We start from the raw sequence: 21626 nt of genomic DNA on the forward strand, positions 1-21626 counted from the left end.
AACCCTCAGAATGGGAGAAAATATTTGCAAACGAATCAGTGGACAAAGCTTTAATCTCCAATATATATAAACAGCTCATGCAGCTTAATATTAAAAAAACAAACAACCCAATACAAAAATGGGTAGAACATCTAAATTGACCTTTCTTCAAAGAAGACATAGAGATGGCCAAGATGCACATGAAAAGCTGCTCAACATCATTAATTATTAGAGAACTGTAAATCCAAACTACAATGAGGTATCACCTCACACCTGTTAGAATGGGCATCATCAGAAAATCTACAAACAACAAATGCTGGGGAGGGTGTGGACAAAAGGAACCCTCTTCCACTATTGGTGGGAATGTAAATTGATACAGTCACTATGGAGAACAGTATGGAGGTCCCTTAAAAAACGAAAAATAGAATTACCATATGATCCAGCAATCCCACTTCTGGGCATATACCCAGAGAAAACCATAAATCAAAAAGACACATTCACCACAATATTCATTGCAGCACTATTTACAATAGCCAGGTAATGGAAGCAACATAAATGCCCACAGACAGAGGAATGGATAAAGATGTGGTACATATATAAAATGGAATATTACTCAGCCATAGAAAGGGATGAAACTGGATCATTTGTAGAGACGTCGATGGACCTAGAGACTGTCATACAGAGTGAAGTAAGTCAGAAAGAGAAAAACAAATATTGTATATTAATGAATATATGTGGAACCTAGAGAAATGGTACAGATGAACAGGTTTGCAGGGCAGAAATAGACACAGAGGTAGAGAACAAACCTATGGACATCAAGGAGGGGAAGCCATGGGGTGGTGGTGGTGGGATGAGTTGGGAGACTGAGATTGACCTGTATACATGTATATGTATAATATAGATAACTAATAATAACCTGCTGTATAAAAAATAAATAAAATAAAATTTCAAAAATTTTTAAAAGAAATAAAGTTTAAAAATAAAACAGAAAAATGTTCTTCCTTTCACAAAGATGTATTTATATGAATGAATAATTTCCATACTTATATCTATAAATACATTAAAGAGGAATAAAATCTACCTTGAACCAAAAAAGAAAAAAAAATACAGACACCGCCAGTTATACAGAGGAAAATCCTATCAGGGCACTTGCTCCAGTGGTCAACAATTCTGAACATCTGCCATGCAGCCAGCAGCCCCCCGCAAGGAGCGTCCTCATTGCAAAGCTCGGGGACCATGCCGAGGCGTCTGTGAGTAAATGTGAGTTGAGTCCCAGGCCAGCTGCTGCTGAACTGTTCCCACCCTTCCCAGGTAAAACACCTGAATATGTACAAGGACTTGAAAGCCTAGAGGAAGGGCCCTGGAGCCACACCAGCGACAGCACGCAGGCCGACTTGGTGCCTGCAGTCCAGCCAGGATGGTCCTGGCCCCGGGCGCTCTTCTGGAAGCTTTCCATTTCCCTGCCTGAGATACCCCTCCTGTCCTGGCCCCCACTGCCTTTTTCCTTCCTCACCTCTGCCCGGGGAGCAATTCCAGCGATAGGTATGGGTGACACATCCTCTTCTTTAGCAGATGGCAGCCTGGCAACTCCTGCAGAAAGTCCAGCAGAGCCCCACTGACACCGGGCCTCCCACAAAGCTGTGGCCCCTCACTCACTCCCACCAGCACAGCCCCGAGACTGCTGACGGGGCAGAGAATATGGCGTCAGGCACAGCTGCAGGGGCTCTTGCTGCCTTGAGCGGTCTTTATATTGACCTCAACCCAGGCACACCTGGGGAGGGATGGCCGGCAGGGTCAGGGTGCCCAGGTCAGCCAATCCTCACACCTCAGGGGCTCACATTGCCGAAAATGGACCTCGCTGCACCGGCCACATCCAAGGAACAGGTGTGGGCTCCTGAGGGTCACAATACACAAGGGGCTGTAGCTCCGGCTTGTTTTCAAATCACTTTATCTGGCCCATGAGTGGGAGACCACTTCCAGAAGACCCTCTCCTAATGAGAGGAACTCAGGAGTCAGGGAGAGGAGGGGTGATGGGTGGAGACAGAGGCTTGGTGCCCCGGCTACAGTGGAAGTCTCTGGAATACCAGGCAGTGTGAAGCCACACAGAGTGATGCCCAGGTTCACAGACCTGCCAGAGCTTCTGTTTGTTACTTCAAGTCTGCTCTGAGGTGCTCTGTGTCAGCTCTGAGTTACAGGTGATCAGGGGTGCTCTGCAATGAGGGCTATGTGCATGGTTCCTGTGTGCCCTGCCCTGCCGGGGTACCTGCCCAGGGGAGCTCCGTATCCTGCGAAGGGCCTGACTATGAGAGCCACACGTGCTCCTGGGGAGATGCACAGGTGAGCTTCATAACCTGGGAGTGGCCTAACCATGAGAGCCCGGTGGGCTGCTGGCGACATGCCCAGGTTAGGCCCATATCCTAGGAGGGGCATGACTATGAGAGACCCATGTGCTGCTGGGTTGTTGCACAGGAGAGCTCCATAACTTGGGAGTGCCCTGACCATGAGAGCCCCGTTGGCTGCCGGGGACCTGCCCCAGTGAGCTCCATATCCTGGAAGGGGCCTGACTACAAGAGCCCCATGTGCTGCTGGGTAGTTGCGCAGGTGAACTCCGTAACCGGGGAGTGGCCTGACCACCAGAGTCCCGTGGCCGGCTAGGGACCTGGTAAAGGATGTCAGGACAGTCAGTGAAGCCACCGAGGATATACATCCAGTAGTTCCTAATTCCTACACCCTGCTGGTCATTCTACCATCCACCAGGACATGCTGTTTTGTATTAGAATTCAATGATGCCTTCTTCTGTATTCCATTGGTCCCAGAAAGGCTCTGCTGCCCTAGTAACCAGATTTGGGAATGGAGAAATGCTGCTGCCTTGTGACCGTTTCACACAACAGCAGCTTTAAACCCAGTGCTAATGGTCACTAAATATTCACACTCATTGCAGGCCTGTAAATGACACCTGCCCTCAAAAACAATCCTGGGGTCGAAAATTGACCACAAAATTCAAAAGAGGGCAACCATCCAAGAAAACAATTTCAAGAGGTTAATTGTACTCTCCGTTTTTTTCTGTTTTTCTGTAGCAGAAATTTTAAAAGGCATGGAAAAACGCTGAACATTAGGAATAATTAAAGATATGCAAATCCAAATTACAAAAACCTATCAGCTCACACCAGTCAGAATGGCCATCAGTAAAAATTCTGCAAGCAATAAATGCTGAAGGGGTTTTGGAGAAATGCCTACCCTTGGTTCAACGTGGGACATGAGCCAATAATGTAAAGGTAAATACTGAGCTACCATTCAATCAAGCATACCCACTGCTGGGCCTATCACCTGAGGGGATGAGAATCAAAAAGACACAGGCTGGGCTTCACTGGTGGCGCAGTGGTTGAGAGTCTGCCTGCCAATGCAGGAGACATGGGTTCATGCCCCGTTTCGGGAAGATCCCACATGTCACAGAGCGGCTGGTCCCGTGAGCTATGGCCGCTGGGCCTGCACATCCGGACCCAGTGCTCTGCAATGGGAGGGTCCACAGCAGTGAGAGGCACACATACAATGCAAAAAAATAAATAAATAAAGACACAGGCTGGCAATCATGCACTCCAGCAATATTTACCATAGCCAACTCTTGGAAGCTATGAAAATGTCCATCAACAGAGGAATGCACAAAGAAAAAGTGGTCCATGTACACAATGGAATATGACTCCAATAAAAAAATATAAATTCAATTTATAAAACAAACATAAGTAAGGACACATCAGGTTTTGGGGTCACATTCCACTCTAATATATAACCGAGGAACACCACTGTCAGGATGGTCTGTTTCCATAGTTACCAGATTGGGAAAAGCAGAAATGCTGACGCCCTCTGGCCATTACCTGCAACAGCAGCTTTAAAACGTGTGCTGAGGGTCACTTCTTATGCACCAGTACTGGAGGTCTGTAAATGAAACCTGCCCTCCAAATGTCTTGAGGGAGGTAATGGCCAAATATTTCTAAATGTCACACATACTTCACGAAAACAATTTGAAGAGGTAAGCTGTACTCACAGTTTGAAGAAAAAAAGGACATGCCAGAAAGCTGAATTTCAAGTGATTATGAGACACATGCAACTCCAACCACAAAGTGGTATCAGCTCACATTAGTCAGAATAAACGTCAGCAAAAAAAATCTACAAACAATAAATGCTGAGGGTGTTGTGGAGAAGTGCATACCGTCAACTTTAAGTGTGACATAACCTGGTAAGAACCACTAATGAGGACAGAATGGAGGTGCCTCTATAAGGTAAACATTTTGCTACCATATGATGCAGCAGGCCCACTCCTGGGCCTATAACCTAAGAAGACAGAATTGCAAAGACACATGCAGGCAAATGTGCATTGCCGCAGCATTACAATAGCCATTACATGGAAGCAACCAAAAAGTCCATCAACAGATGAGTGGACAAAGAAGAACTGGTACATGTACAGACGGAATATTAGCCAAGGAAAAAAAGGACACAATGCCATGTGCAGCACCGTAGATGAGTCTAGAGGTAATCACATGACTTGTAGTAAGTCAGAAAAAGAAAGAAACATATCATATGATATCACTTATAGGTGTTACATAAAAATTGATACCAGTGAAGATACTTCCACAGAGAAGGGCAATCACAGATTCCTTAAACAAACTTATGGTTCACCAATGGAAAGGTGTGAGGATTGGATACGTTAGGATATTGGCATTAACAGACATATACAAACACAGGTGAAATATATAATCACCAAGACCTACGAAATACCAAGAGAAGACTACTCAACATTCTGTCATAAGGTACGTGGGAAAAGGATCCCAGGAAGAACAGACATATGTATATGTGTAAAAGAACCATATCTTGCACACCTACACCAAGCCAAACATTTTAATCAAACTTGCTGTGATATAAAAATAAAAATTACATTTAAAGAAAGAACAAGAATACCGAGACAAACATAAGGGGCTTTCCCCTGGCACATTCCCTTCTAAATTACAACCTAGAACACGACTTCCATTGAGGCTCTGTTGCCCTAGTAACCAGATTTGGTAAAGGAGAACTGCTGCCACCTTGTGGCCGTTTCACACAACAGCAGCTTTAATCCCAGCGCTAATGGTCAGTGGATATTCAAAATAATTGCAGGCCTGTAAATGACACCTGCTCTGAAAACAAATCCTGGGGTCGTATATCGACCAAAAATTTCAAAAGACGTCCACATTTCAAAACGTCAGTTTCAAGAGATATATTTTATGCACATTTGTGTTTTGCATCTTTTTCTTTCTTTCTTTTTTTGTTAAAACAATGGGAATGGAAAAAGGCAACCCTCAGAATGGGAGAAAATATTTGCAAACGAATCAATGGACAAAGGTTTAATCTCCAATATATATAAACAGCTCATGCAGCTTAATATTAAAAGAACAAACAACCCAATACAAAAATGGGTAGAACATCTAAATTGACCTTCCTTCAGAGAAGACACAGAGATGGCCAAGATGCACATGAAAAGCTGCTCAACATCACTAATTATTAGAGAAATGCAAATCCAAACTACAATGAGGTATCACCTCACACCTGTTAGAATGGGCATCATCAGAAAATCTACAAACAACAAATGCTGGGGAGGGTGTGGACAAAAGGAACCCTCTTCCACTACTGGTGGTAATGTAAATTGATACAGTCACTATGGAGAACAGTATGGAGGTCCCTTAAAAAACGAAAAATAGAATTACCATATGATCCAGCAATCCCACTTCTGGGCATATACCCAGAGAAAACCATAAATCAAAAAGACACATTCACCACAATGTTCATTGCAGCACTATTTACAATAGCCAGGTAATGGAAGCAACCTAAATGCCCACAGACAGAGGAATGGATAAAGATGTGGTACATATATAAAATGGAATATTACTCAGCCATAGAAAGGGATGAAACTGGATCATTTGTAGAGACGTCGATGGACCTAGAGACTGTCATACAGAGTGAAGTAAGTCAGAAAGAGAAAAACAAATATTGTATATTAATGCATATATGTGGAACCTAGAGAAATGGTACATATGAACAGGTTTGCAGGGCAGAAATAGACACAGAGGTAGAGAACAAACCTATGGTCACCAAGTGTGGGAAGCCATGGGGTGGTGGTGGTGGGATGAGTTGGGAGACTGAGATTGACCTGTATACATGTATATGTATAATATAGATAACTAATAATAACCTGCTGTATAAAAAATAAATAAAATAAAATTTCAAAATTTTTTAAAGAAATAAAATTTAAAAATATAAAACAGAAAAATGTTCTTCCCTTCACAAAGATGTAATTATATGAATGAATAATTTCCATGCTTATATGTATAAATATATTAAAGAGGAATAAAATCTACCTTGAACCAAAAAAGAAAAAAAAAACAGACACCGCCAGTTATACAGAGGAAAATCCTATCAGGGTACTTGCTCCAGTGGTCAACCATTCTGAACCTCTGCCATGCAGCCAGCAGCCACCCACAAGGAGCGTCCTCATTGCAAAGGTGGGGGACCGTGCCGAGGCGTCTGTGAGTAAACGTGAGTTGAGCCCCAGGCCAGCTGCTGCTGAACTGTTCCCACCCTTCCCAGGTAAAACACCTGAATATGTACAAGGACTTGAAAGCCTAGAGGAAGGGCCCTGGAGCCACACCAGCGACAGCACGTAGGCCGTCTTGGTGCCTGCAGTCCAGCCAGGATGGTCCTGGCCCCGGGCGCTCTTCTGGAAGCTTTCCATTTCCCTGCCTGAGATACCCCTCCTGTCCCAGCCCCCACTGCTTTTTTCCTTCCTCACCTCTGCCCGGGGAGCAATTCCAGCGATAGGTATGGGTGACACATCCTCTTCTTTAGCAGATGGCAGCCTGGCAACTCCTGCAGAAAGTCCAGCAGAGCCCCACTGACACCGGGCCTCCCACAAAGCTGTGGCCCCTCACTCACTCCCACCAGCACAGCCCCGAGACTGCTGACGGGGCAGAGAATATGGCGTCAGGCACAGCTGCAGGGGCTCTTGCTGCCTGGAGCGGTGTTTATATTGACCTCAACCCAGGCACACCTGGGGAGGGCTGGCCGGCAGGGTCAGGCTGCCCAGGTCAGCCAATCCTCACCCCTCAGGGGCTCACATTGCCGAAAATGGACCTCGCTGAACCAACCACGTCCAAGGAACAGGTGTGGGCTCCTGAGAGTCACGATACACATGGGGCTGCAGCTCCGGCTTGTTTTCTAATCATTTTAACTGGCCCATGAGTGGGAGACAACTTCAAGAAGACCCTCTCCTAATGAGAGGAACTCAGGAGTCAGGGAGAGGAGGGGTGATGGGTGGAGACAGAGGCTTGGTGCCCCGGCTGCAGTGGAAGTCTCTGGAAGACCAGGCAGAGTGAAGCCACACAGAGTGATGCCCAGGGTCACAGACCTGTCAGACTTGCTGTTTGTTTGCTCAAGTCTGCTCTGAGGTGCTCTGTGTCAGCTCTGAGTGACAGGTGATCTGGGGTGCTCTGCAATGAGGGCTATGTGCATGGTTCCTGTGTGCCCAGCCCTGCCGGGGTACCTGCCCAGGGGAGCTCCGTATCCTGGGAAGGGCCTGACTATGAGAGCCCCATAGGCTGCTGGGGAGATGCACAGGTGAGCTCCATAACCTGGGAGTGGCCTGACCATGAGAGCCCGGTGGGCTGCTGGGGACATGCCCAGGTTAGGCCCATATCCTGGGAGGGGCCTGACTACGAGAGCCCCATGTGCTGCTGGGTAGTTGCACAGGTGAGCTCCATAACCTGGGAGTGCCCTGACCATGAGAGCCCCGTTGGCTGCTGGGGACCTGCCCCGGTGAGCTCCATATCCTGGGAGGGGCCTGACCACGAGAGCCCCATGGGCTGCTGGGTAGATGCACAGGTGAGCTCCATAAACTGGGAGTGGCCTGACCATGAGAGCCCTGTGGGCTGCTGGGGACATGCCCAGGTTAGGCCCATATCCTGGAAGGGGCCTGAATATGAGAGCCCCATGTGCTGCTGTGTAGTTGCGCAGGTGAACTCCGTAACCTGGGAGTGGCCTGACCACCAGAGCCCCGTGGGCGGCTGGGGACCTGTAAAGGATGTCAGGACAGTCAGTGAAGCCACCGAGGATATACATCCAGTAGTTCCTAATTCCTACACCCAGCTGGTCATTCTACCATCCACCAGGACATGGTATTCTGTAGTAGAATTGAATGATGCCTTCTTCTTTATTCCATTGATCCCAGCAAGGCTCTGCTGCCCTAGTAACCAGATTTGGGAATGGAGAAATGCTGCTGCCTTGTGGCCGTTTCACACAACAGCAGCTTTAAACCAAGTGCTAATGGTCACTAAATATTCACACTCATTGCAGGCCTGTAAATGACACCTGCCCTCAAAAACAATCCTGGGGTCGAAAATTGACCACAAAATTCAAAAGAGGGCAACCATCCAAGAAGACTATTTCAAGAGGTTAATTGTACTCTCCGTTTTTTTCTGTTTTTCTGTAGCAGAAATTTTAAAAGGCGTGGAAAAATGCTGAACATTAGGAATAATTAAAGATATGCAAATCCAAATTACAAAAACCTATCAGCTCACACCAGTCAGAATGGCCATCAGCAAAAATTCTGCAAACAATAAATGCTGAAGGGGTTTTGGAGAAATGCCTACCCTTGGTTCAACGTGGGACATGAGCCAATAATGTAAAGGTAAATACTGAGCTACCATTCAATCAAGCATACCCACTGCTGGGCCTATCGCCTGAGGGGATGAGAATCAAAAAGACACAGGCTGGGCTTCACTGGTGGCGCAGTGGTTGAGAGTCCGCCTGCCAATGCAGGAGACATGGGTTCATGCCCCGTTTCGGGAAGATCCCACATGCCACGGAGCGGCTGGTCCAGTGAGCTATGGCTGCTGGGCCTGCGCATCTGGACCCTGTGCTCTGCAATGGGAGTGTCCACAGCAGTGAGAGGCACACGTACCACGCAAAAAAAAAATAAAATAAAATAAAGACACAGGCTGGCAATCCTGCACTCCAGCAGTATTTACCATAGCCAACACTTGGAAGCTACGAAAATGTCCATCGACAGAGGAATGCACAAAGAAACAGTGGTCCATGTACACAATGGAATATGACTCCAATAAAAAATATAAATTCAATTTATAAAACAAACATAAGTAAGGACACATCAGGTTTTGGGGTCACATTCCACTCTAATATATAACCGAGGAACACCACTGTAAGGATGGTCTATTTCCGTAGTTACCAGATTGGGAAAAGCAGAAATGCTGACGCCCTCTGGCCATTACCTGCAACAGCAGCTTTAAAACGTGTGCTGAGGGTCACTTCTTATGCACCAGTACTGGATATCTGTAAATGAAACCTGCCCTCCAAATGTCTTGAGGGAGGTAATGGCCAAAATATTTCTAAATGTCACACATACTTCACGAAAACAATTTGAAGAGGTAAGCTGTACTCACAGTTTGAAGAAAAAAAGGACATGCCAGAAAGCTGAATTTCAAGTGATTATGAGACGCATGCAAATCCAACCACAAAGTGGTATCAGCTCACATTAGTCAGAATAAACATCAGCAAAAAAAGTCTACAAACTATAAATGCTGAGGGTGTTGTGGAGAAGTGCATACCATCAACTTTAAGTGTGACATAACCTGTTAAGAGCCACTAATGAGAACAGAATGGAGGTGCCTCTATAAGGTAAACATTTTGCTACAATATGATCCAGGAGTCCCACTCCTGGGCCTATAACCTAAGAAGACAGAATTGCAAAGACACAGGCAGGCAAATGTGCATTGCCGCAGCATTACAATAGCCATGACATGGAAGCAACCAAAAAGTCCATCAACAGATGAGCGGACAAAGAAGAACTGGTACATGTGCAGACGGAATATTAGCCAAGGAAAAAAAGGACACAATGCCATGTGCAGCACCGTAGATGAGTCTAGAGGTAATCACATGACTTGTAGTAAGTCAGAAAAAGAAAGACACATATCATATGATATCACTTATAGGTGTTACATAAAAATTGATACCAGTGAAGATACTTCCACAGAGAAGGGCAATCACAGATTCATTAAACAAACTTATGGTTCACCAATGGAAAGGTGTGAGGATTGGATACATTATGATATTGGCGTTTACAGACATATACAAACACAGGCGAAATATATAATAACCAAGACCTATGAAATACCAAGAGAAGACTACTCAACATTCTGTCATAAGGTACGTGGGAAAAGGATCCCAGGAAGAACAGACATATGTATATGTGTAAAAGAACCATATCTTGCACACCTACACCAAGCCAAACATTTTAATCAAACTTGCTGTGATATAAAAATAAAAATTAAATTTAAAGAAAGAATAAGAATACTGAGACAGGAGACTTCCGGGTAAGATGGCGGAAGATTAAGACGCGGAGATCACCTTCCTCCCCACAGATACACCAGAAATACAGCTATACGTGGAACAACTCCTACAGAACACCTACTGAACGCTCGCAGAAAACCCCAGACCTCCCAAAATGCAAGAAACTCCCCACATATCTGTGTAGGGCAAAGCGGAGAGATTACCGCACAGAGGAGTGGTGCCGAGCGGCACTCACCAGCCTGAGAGGCTTGTCTGCTCCCCCGCCGGGGTGGGCGGCGCTGGAGCTGAGGCTCGGGCTTCGGTCAGAGCGCAGCGAGAGGACTGGGGCTGGCGGCGAGAACTCAGCCTGAAGGGGGCTAATGTGCCACAGCTAGCCGGGAGGGAGTCCGGGAAAACTCTGGAGCTGCCGAAGAGGCAGGAGACTTTTTCTTCCCTCTTGGTTTCCTGGTGCGCGAGGAGAGGGGATTAAGAGCGCCGCGTAAAGGAGCTCCAGAGACGGGCGCGAGTCGCGGCTGAAAGCGCGGAGCCCAGAGACGGGCGAGGGACGCTGGGGCTGCTGCTGCTGCCGCCAAGAAACCTGTGTGCGAGCGCAGGTCACTGTCCACACCGCCCTTCCGGGAGCCTGTGCAGCCTGCCACTGCCGGGGTCCCGGGATCCAGGGGCGGCTTCCCTGAGAGAACGCACGGCGCGCCTCGGGCTGGTGCAACGTCACGCTGACCTCTGCCGCTGCAGGCTCGCCCCGCACTCCGTGCCCCTCCTTCCCTCCGGGCCTGAGTGAGCCAGAGCCCCCGTAGAGGCTGCTCCTTTAACCCTGTCCTGTCTGAGCGAAGAACAGACGCCCTCCGGCGACCTACACGCAGAGGCGGGGCCAAATCCAAAGCTGAGACCCAGGAGCTGTGAGAACAAAGAAGAGAAAGGGAAACCTCTCCCAGCAGCCTCAGTAGCAGCGGATTAAAGCTCCACAATCAACTTGATGTACCCTGCATCTGTGGAATACATGAATAGACAACAAATCATCCCAAATTGAGGAGCCAGGAGTCAGTGCTGTGCCTCTGAGGTGGGAGAGCCAGCTTCAGGACACTGGTCCACAAGAGACCTCCCAGCTCCACATAATATCAAACGGCGAAAATCTTCCAGAGATCTCCATCTCAACACCAGCACCCAGCTTCACTCAACGACCAGCAAGCTACAGTGCTGGACACCCTATGGCAAACAACTAGCAAGATAGGAACACAACGCCACGCATTAGCAGAGAGGTGGCCTAAAATCATAAAAAGTCCGCAGACACCCCAAAACACACCACCAGACGTGGACCTGCCCACCAGAAAGACAAGATCCAGCCTCATCCACCAAAACACAGGCAGTACTCCCCTCCACCAAGAAGCCTACACAACCCACTAAACCAACCTTAGCCACTGGGGACAGACACCAAAAACAACGGGAACTACGAACCTGCAGCCTGCAAAAAGGAGACCCCAAACACAGTAAGATAAGCAAAATGAGAAGACAGAAAAACACACAGCAGGAGAAGGAGCAAGATAAAAACCCACCAGACGTAACAAATGAAGAGGAAATAGGCAGTCTACCTGAAAAAGAATTCAGAATAATGATGGTAAAGATGATCCAAAATCTTGGAAATAGAATAGACAAAATGCAAGAAACAGTTAACAAGGACCTAGAAGAACTAAAGATGAATCAAGCATCGATTAAAAACACAATAAATGAAATAAAAAATACTCTAGATGGGATCAATAGCAGAATAACTGAGGCAGAAGAACGGATAAATGAGGTGGAAGATAAAATAGTGGAAATAACTGCTGCAGAGCAAAATAAAGAAAAAAGAATTAAAAGAACAGAGGACAGTCTCAGAGACCTCTGGGACAATATTAAACGCACCAACATTCGAATTATAGGGGTTCCAGAAGAAGAAGAGAAAAAGAAAGGGACTGAGAAAATATTTGAAGAGATTATAGTTGAAAACTTCCCTAATATGGGAAAGGAAATAGTTAATCAAGTCCAGGAGGCACAGAGAGTCCCATACAGAATAAATCCAAGGAGAAATACACCAAGACACATATTAATCAAACTGTCAAAAATTAAACACAAAGAAATCATATTAAAAGCAGCAAGGCAAAAACAACAAATAACACACAAGGGAATCCCCATCAGAATAACAGCTGATCTCTCAGCAGAAACTCTACAAGCCAGAAGGGAGTGGCAGGACATAATTAAAGTGATGAAGGAGAAAAACCTGCAACCAAGATTACTCTACCCAGCAAGGATCTCATTCAGATTTGATGGAGAAATTAAAACGTTTACAGACAAGCAAAAGCTGAGAGAGTTCAGCACCACCAAACCAGCTTTACAACAAATGCTAAAGGAACTTCTCTAGGCAAGAAACACAACAGAAGGAAAAGAACTACAATAACGAACCCAAAACAATTAAGAAAATGGGAATAGGAACATACATATCAATAATTACCTTAAATGTAAATGGACTAAATGCTCCCACCAAAAGACACAGACTGGCTGAATGCATACAAAAACAAGACCCATATATATGCTGTCTACAAGAGACCCACTTCAGACCTAGAGACACATACAGACTGAAAGTAAGGGGATGGAAAAAGATATTCCATGCAAATGGAAACCAAAAGAAAGCTGGAGTAGCAATTCTCATATCAGACAAAATAGACTTTAAAATAAAGACTACTAGAAGAGACAAAGAAGGACACTACATAATGATCAAGGGATCGATCCAAGAAGAAGATATAACAATTATAAATATTTATGCACCAAACATAGGAGCACCCCAATACATAAGGGAAATATTAACAGCCATAAAAGGAGAAATCGACAGTAACACAATCATAGTAGGGGACTTTAACACCCCACTTTCACCAATGGACAGGTCATCCAGAATGAAAATAAATAAGGAAACACAGGCTTTAAATGATACATTAAACAAGATGGACTTAATTGATATTTATAGGACATTCCATCCAAAAACAACAGAATACACATTTTTCTCAAGTGCTCATGGATCATTCTCCAGGATAGATCATATCTTGGGTCACAAATTAAGCCTTGGTAAATTTAAGAAAATTGAAATTGTATCAAGAATCTTTTCCGACCACAATGCTATGAGACTAGATATCAATTACAGGAAAAGAGCTGTAAAACATACAAACACATGGAGGCTAAACAATACACTACTTAATAACGAAGTGATCACTGAAGAAATCAAAGCAGAAATTAAAAAATACCTAGAAACAAATGACAATGGAGACACGACGACCCAAAACCTATGGGATGCAGCAAAAGCAGTTCTAAGAGGGAAGTTTATGGCAATACAATCCCACCTTAAGAAACAGGAAACATCTCGAATAAACAACCTAACCTTGCACCTAAAGCAATTAGAGAAAGAAGAACAAAAACATCCCAAAGTTAGCAGAAGGAAAGAAATCATAAAAATCAGATCAGAAATAAATGAAAAAGAAATGAAGGAAACGATAGCAAAGATCAATAAAACTAAAAGCTGGTTCTTTGAGAAGATAAACAAAATTGATAAACCATTAGCCAGACTCATCAAGAAAAAAAGGGAGAAGACTCAAATCAATAGAATTAGAAATGAAAAAGGAGAAGTAACAACTGACACTGCAGAAATACAAAAGATCATGAGAGATTACTATAAGCAACTCTATGCCAATAAAATGGACAACCTGGAAGAAATGGACAAATTCTTAGAAATGCACAACCTGCCAAGACTGAATCAGGAAGAAATAGAAAATATGAACAGACCAATCACAAGCACTGAAATTGAAACTGTGATAAAAAATCTTCCGAAAACAAAAGCCCAGGACCAGATGGCTTCACAGGGGAATTCTATCAAGCATTTAGAGAAGAGCTAACACCTATCCTTCTCAAACTCTTCGAAAATATAGCAGAGGGAGGAACACTCCCAAACTCATTCTATGAGGCCACCATCACCTTGATACCAAAACCAGACAAGGATGTCACAAAGAAAGAAAACTACAGGCCAATATCACTGATGAACATAGATGCAAAAATCCTCAACAAAATACTAGCAAACAGAATCCAACAGCACATTAAAAGGATCATACACCATGATCAAGTGGGGTTTATTCCAGGAATGCAAGGATTCTTCAATATATGCAAATCAATCAACGTGATACACCATATTAACAAACTGAAGGAGAAAAACCATATGATCATCTCAAAGGATGCAGAGAAAGCTTTCGACAAAATTCAACACTGATTTATGATAAAAACCCTGCAGAAAGTAGGCATAGAGGGAACTTTCCTCAACATAATAAAGGCCATATATGACAAACCCACAGCCAGCATCGTCCTCAATGGTGAAAAACTGAAACCATTTCCACTAAGATCAGGAACAAGACAAGGTTGCCCACTCTCACCACTCTTATACAATATAGTTTTGGAAGTTTTAGCCACAGCAATCATAGAAGAAAAGGAAATAAAAGGAATCCAAATGGGAAAAGAAGAAGTAAAGCTGTCACTGTTTGCAGATGACATGATACTATACATAGAGAATCCTAAAGATGCTACCAGAAAACTACTAGAGCTAATCAATGAATTTGGTAAAGTTGCAGGATACAAAATTAATGCACAGAAATCTCTGGCATTCCTATATACTAATGATGAAAAATCTGAAAGTGAAATCAAGGAAACACTCCCATTTACCATTGCAACAAAAAGAATAAAATATCTAGGAATAAACCTACCTAAGGAGACAAAAGACCTGTATGCAGAAAATTATAAGACACTGATGAAAGAAATTAAAGATGATACAAATAGATGGAGAGATGTACCATGTTCTTGGATTGGAAGAATCAACATTGTGAAAATGACTGTACTACCCAAAGCAATCTACAGATTCAATGCAATCCCTATCAAACTACCAATGGCATTTTTCACAGAACTAGAACAAAAAATTTCACAATTTGTATGGAAACACAAAAGACCCCGAATAGCCAAAGCAATCTTGAGAACGAAAAATGGAGCTGGAGGAATCAGGCTCCCTGACTTCAGACTATACTACAAAGCTACAGTAATCAAGACAATATGGTACTGGCACAAAAACAGAAATATAGTCAATGGAACAGGATAGAAAGCCCAGAGATAAACCCACGGACATATAGTCACCTTATCTTTGATAAAGGAGGCAGGAATGTACAGTGGAGAAAGGACAGTCTCTTCAATAAGTGGTGCTGGGAAAACTTGACAGGGACATGTAAAAGTATGAGATTAGATCACTCCCTAACACCATACACAAAAATAAGCTCAAAATGGATTAAAGACATAAATGTAAGGCCAGACACTATCAAACTCCTAGAGGAAAACATAGGCAGAACACTCTATGACATAAATCACAGCAAGATCTTTTTTGACCCACCTCCTAGAGAAATGGAAATAAAGACAAAAATAAACACATGGGACCTAATGAAACTTCAAAGCTTTTGCACAGCAAAGGAAATCATAAACAAGACCAAAAGACAACCCTCAGAATGGGAGAAAATATTTGCAAATGAAGCAACTGACAAAGGATTAATCTCCAAAATTTATAAGCAGCTCATGCATCTCAATAGCAAAAAAACAAACAACCCAATCCAAAAATGGGCAGAAGACCTAAATAGACATTTCTCCACAGAAGATATACAGACTGCCAACAAACACATGAAAGGATGCTCAACATCTTTACTCATTAGAGAAATGCAAATCAAAACTACAATGAGATATCATCTCACACCAGTCAGAATGGCCATCATCAAAAAATCTAGAAACAATAAATGCTGGAGAGGGTGTGGAAAAAAGGGAACACTCTTGCACTGCTGGTGGGAATGTGAATTGGTACAGCCACTATGGAGAACGGTATGGAGGTTCCTTAAAAAACTACAAATAGAACTACCATATGACCCAGCAATCCCACTACTAGGCATATACCCTGAGAAATCCATAATTCAAAAAGAGACATGTACCAAAATGTTCATAGCAGCCCTATTTACAATAGCCCGGAGATGGAAACAACCTAAGTGTCCATCATCGGATGAATGTGTAAAGAAGATGTGGCACATATAAACAATGGAATATTACTCAGCCATAAAAAGAAATGAAATTGAGCTATTTGTAATGAGGTGGATGGACCTAGAGTCTGTCATACAGAGTGAAGTAAGTCAGAAAGAGAAAGACAAATACTGTATGCTGACACATATATATGGAATTTAAGAAAAAAAATGTCATGAAGAACATAGGGGTAAGACAGGAATAAAGACACAGACCTACTAGAGCATGGACTTGAGGATATGGGGAGGGGGAAGGGTAAGCTGTGACAAAGTGAAAGAGCGGATTGGACATATATACACTACCAAACGTAAGGTAGATAGCCAGTGCGAAGCAGCTGCATAGCACAGGGAGATCAGCTCGGTTCTTTGTGACCGCCTGGAGGGGTGGGATAGGGAGGGTGGGAGGGAGACGCAAAAGGGAGGGGATATGGGAACATATGTATATGTATAACTGATTAAATTTGTAAAATAAAAAAAAACATTTCTTAGAGAAAACAGTTAAATTAAATTAACTTTAACACTTAAAAAAAAAAAAGAATACTGAGACAAACATAAGGTGCTTTCTCCTGGCACATTCCCTTCTAAATTACAACCTAGAACACGACTTCCATTGAGGCTCTGTTGCCCTAGTAACCAGATTCGGTAAAGGAGAACTGCTGCCACCTTGTGGCCGTTTCACACAACAGCAGCTTTAATTCCAGCGCTAATGGTCAGTGGATATTCAAAATAATTGCAGGCCTGTAAATGACACCTGCTCTGAAAACAAATCCTGGGGTCGTATATCGACCAAAAATTTCAAAAGACGTCCACATTTCAAAACGACAGTTTCAAGAGACATATTTTATGCACATTTGTGTTCTGCTTCTTTTTCTTTCTTTCTTTTTTTGTTAAAACAATGGGAATGGAAAAAGGCAACCCTCAGAATGGGAGAAACTATTTGCAAACGAATCAGTGGACAAAGCTTTAATCTCCAATATATATAAACAGCTCATGCAGCTTAATATTAAAAAAACAAACAACCCAATACAAAAATGGGTAGAACATCTAAATTGACCTTTCTTCAAAGAAGACATAGAGATGGCCAAGATGCACATGAAAAGCTGCTCAACATCATTAATTATTAGAGAACTGTAAATCCAAACTACAATGAGGTATCACCTCACACCTGTTAGAATGGGCATCATCAGAAAATCTACAAACAACAAATGCTGGGGAGGGTGTGGACAAAAGGAACCCTCTTCCACTATTGGTGGGAATGTAAATTGATACAGTCACTATGGAGAACAGTATGGAGGTCCCTTAAAAAACGAAAAATAGAATTACCATATGATCCAGCAATCCCATTTCTGGGCATATACCCAGAGAAAACCATAAATCAAAAAGACACATTCACCACAATGTTCATTGCAGCACTATTTACAATAGCCAGGTAATGGAAGCAACCTAAATGCCCACAGACAGAGGAATGGATAAAGATGTGGTACATATATAAAATGGAATATTACTCAGCCATAGAAAGGGATGAAACTGGATCATTTGTAGAGACGTCGATGGACCTAGAGACTGTCATACAGAGTGAAGTAAGTCAGAAAGAGAAAAACAAATATTGTATATTAATGCATATATGTGGAACCTAGAGAAATGGTACAGATGAACAGGTTTGCAGGGCAGAAATAGAGACACAGAGGTAGAGAACAAACCTATGGACATCAAGGTGGGGAAGCCATGGGGTGGTGGTGGTGGGATGAGTTGGGAGACTGAGATTGACCTGTATACATGTATATGTATAATATAGATAACTAATAATAACCTGCTGTATAAAAAATAAATAAAATAATATTTCAAAAATTTTTTAAAGAAATAAAATTTAAAAATATAAAAGAGAAAAATGTTCTTCCCTTCACAAAGATGTAATTATATGAATGAATAATTTCCATGCTTATATCTATAAATACATTAAAGAGGAATAAAATCTACCTTGAAGCAAAAAAGAAAAAAAAAAAACAGACACCGCCAGTTATACAGAGGAAAATCCTATCAGGGCACTTGCTCCAGTGGTCAACAATTCTGAACATCTGCCATGCAGCCAGCAGCCCCCCACAAGGAGCGTCCTCATTGCAAAGCTGGGGGACCGTGCCGAGGCGTCTGTGAGTAAACGTGAGTTGAGCCCCAGGCCAGCTGCTGCTGAACTGTTCCCACCCTTCCCAGGTAAAACACCTGAATATGTACAAGGACTTGAAAGCCTAGAGGAAGGGCCCTGGAGCCACACCAGCGACAGCACGCAGGCCGACTTGGTGCCTGCAGTCCAGCCAGGATGGTCCTGACCCCGGGCGCTCTTCTGGAAGCTTTCCATTTCCCTGCCTGAGATACCCCTCCTGTCCTGGCCCCCACTGCCTTTTTCCTTCCTCACCTCTGCCCGGGGAGCAATTCCAGCGATAGGTATGGGTGACACATCCTCTTCTTTAGCAGATGGCAGCCTGGCAACTCCTGCAGAAAGTCCAGCAGAGCCCCACTGACACCGGGCCTCCCACAAAGCTGTGGCCCCTCACTCACTCCCACCAGCACAGCCCCGAGACTGCTGACGGGGCAGAGAATATGGCGTCAGGCACAGCTGCACGGGCTCTTGCTGCCTGGAGCGGTGTTTATATTGACCTCAACCCAGGCACACCTGGGGAGGGCTAGCCAGCAGGGTCAGGCTGCCCAGGTCAGCCAATCCTCACCCCTCAGGGGCTCACAGTGCCGAAAATGGACTTCGCTGAACCGACCACGTCCAAGGAACAGGTGTGGGCTCCTGAGAGTCACGATACACAGGGGCTGTAGCTCCGCCTTGTTTTCTAATCATTTTATCTGGCCCATGAGTGGGAGACAACTTCAAGAAGACCCTCTCCTAATGAGAGGAACTCAGGAGTCAGGGAGAGGAGGGGTGATGGGTGGAGACAGAGGCTTGGTGCCCCGGCTGCAGTGGAAGTCTCTGGAAGACCAGGCAGAGTAAAGCCACACAGAGTGATGCCCAGGGTCACAGACCTGTCAGAGTTGCTGTTTGTTAGCTCAAGTCTGCTCTGAGGTGCTCTGTGTCAGCTCTGAGTGACAGGCGATCTGGGGAGCTCTGCAATGAGGGCTATGTGCATGGTTCCTGTGTGCCCAGCCCTGCCGGTGTACCTGCCCAGGGGAGCTCCGTATCCTGGGAAGGGCCTGACTATGAGAGCCCCATAGGCTGCTGGGGAGATGCACAGGTGAGCTCCATAACCTGGGAGTGCCCTGACCATGAGAGCCCCGTTGGCTGCTGGGGACCTGCCCCGGTGAGCTCCATATCCTGGGAGGGGCCTGACCACGAGAGTCCCATGGGCTGCTGGGTAGATGCACAGGTGAGCTCCATAAACTGGGAGTGGCCTGACCATGAGAGCCCCGTGGGCTGCTGGGGACATGCCCAGGTTAAGCCCATATCCTGGAAGGGGCCTGACTACGAGAGCCCCATGTGCTGCTGGGTAGTTGCGCAGGTGAACTGCGTAACCTGGGAGTGGCCTGACCACCAGAGCCCCGTGGGCGGCTGGGGACCTGGTAAAGGATGTCAGGACAGTCAGTGAAGCCACCGAGGATATACATCCAGTAGTTCCTAATTCCTACACCCTGCTGGTCATTCTACCATCCACCAGGACATGGTATTCTGTAGTAGAATTCAATGATGCCTTCTTCTGTATTCCATTGGTCCCAGAAAGGCTCTGCTGCCCTAGTAACCAGATTTGGGAATGGAGAAATGCTGCTGCCTTGTGGCCGTTTCACACAACAGCAGCTTTAAACCCAGTGCTAATGGTCACTACATATTCACACTCATTGCAGGCCTGTAAATGACACGTGCCCTCAAAAACAATCCTGGGGTCGAAAATGGACCACAAAATTCAAAAGAGGGCAACCATCCAAGAAGACAATTTCAAGAGGTTAATTGTACTCTCCGTTTTTTTCTGTTTTTCTGTAGCAGAAATTTTAAAAGGCATGGAAAAATGCTGAACATTAGGAATAATTAAAGATATGCAAATCCAAATTACAAACACCTATCAGCTCACACCAGTCAGAATGGCCATCAGCAAAAATTCTGCAAACAATAAATGCTGAAGGGGTTTTGGAGAAATGCCTAACCTTGGTTCAACATGGGACATGAGCCAATAATGTAAAGGTAAATACTGAGCTACCATTCAATCAAGCATACCCACTGCTGGGCCTATCGCCTGAGGGGATGAGAATCAAAAAGACACAGCCTGGGATTCACTGGTGGCGCAGTGGTTGAGAGTCCGCCTGCCAATGCAGGAGACATGGGTTCATGCCCCGTTTCGGGAAGATCCCACATGCCGCGGAGCGGCTAGTCCCATGAGCCATGGCTGCTGGGCCTGCGCATCCGGAGCCTGTGCTCTGCAATGGGAGTGTCCACAGCAGTGAGAGGCACACGTACCACGCAAAAAAAATAAAAAATAAAATAAAGACACAGGCTGGCAATCCTGCACTCCAGCAGTATTTACCATAGCCAACACTTGGAAGCTACGAAAATGTCCACCGACAGAGGAATGCACAAAGAAACAGTGGTCCATGTACACAATGGAATATGACTCCAATAAAAAATATAAATTCAATTTATAAAACAAACATAAGTAAGGACACATCAGGTTTTGGGGTCACATTCCACTCTAATATATAACCGAGGAACACCACTGTCAGGATGGTCTGTTTCCATACTTACCAGATTGGGAAAAGCAGAAATGCTGACGCCCTCTGGCCATTACCTGCAACAGCAGCTTTAAAACGTGTGCTGAGGGTCACTTCTTATGCACCAGTACTGGAGGTCTGTAAATGAAACCTGCCCTCCAAATGTCTTGAGGGAGGTAATGGCCAAAATATTTCTAAATGTCACACATACTCCACGAAAACAGTTTGAAGAGGTAAGCTGTACTCACAGTTTGAAGAAAAAAAGGACATGCCAGAAAGCTGAATTTCAAGTGATTATGAGACGCATGCAAATCCAACCACAAAGTGGTATCAGCTCACATTAGTCAGAATAAACATCAGCAAAAAAAAAAATCTACAAACAATAAATGCTGAGGGTGTTGTGGAGAAGTGCATACCGTCAACTTTAAGTGTGACATAACCTGGTAAGAGCCACTAATG

Source organism: Mesoplodon densirostris, chromosome 1 (genome assembly GCF_025265405.1).
Source record: "Mesoplodon densirostris isolate mMesDen1 chromosome 1, mMesDen1 primary haplotype, whole genome shotgun sequence".
NCBI classification, from domain to species: Eukaryota; Metazoa; Chordata; class Mammalia; order Artiodactyla; family Ziphiidae; genus Mesoplodon; species Mesoplodon densirostris.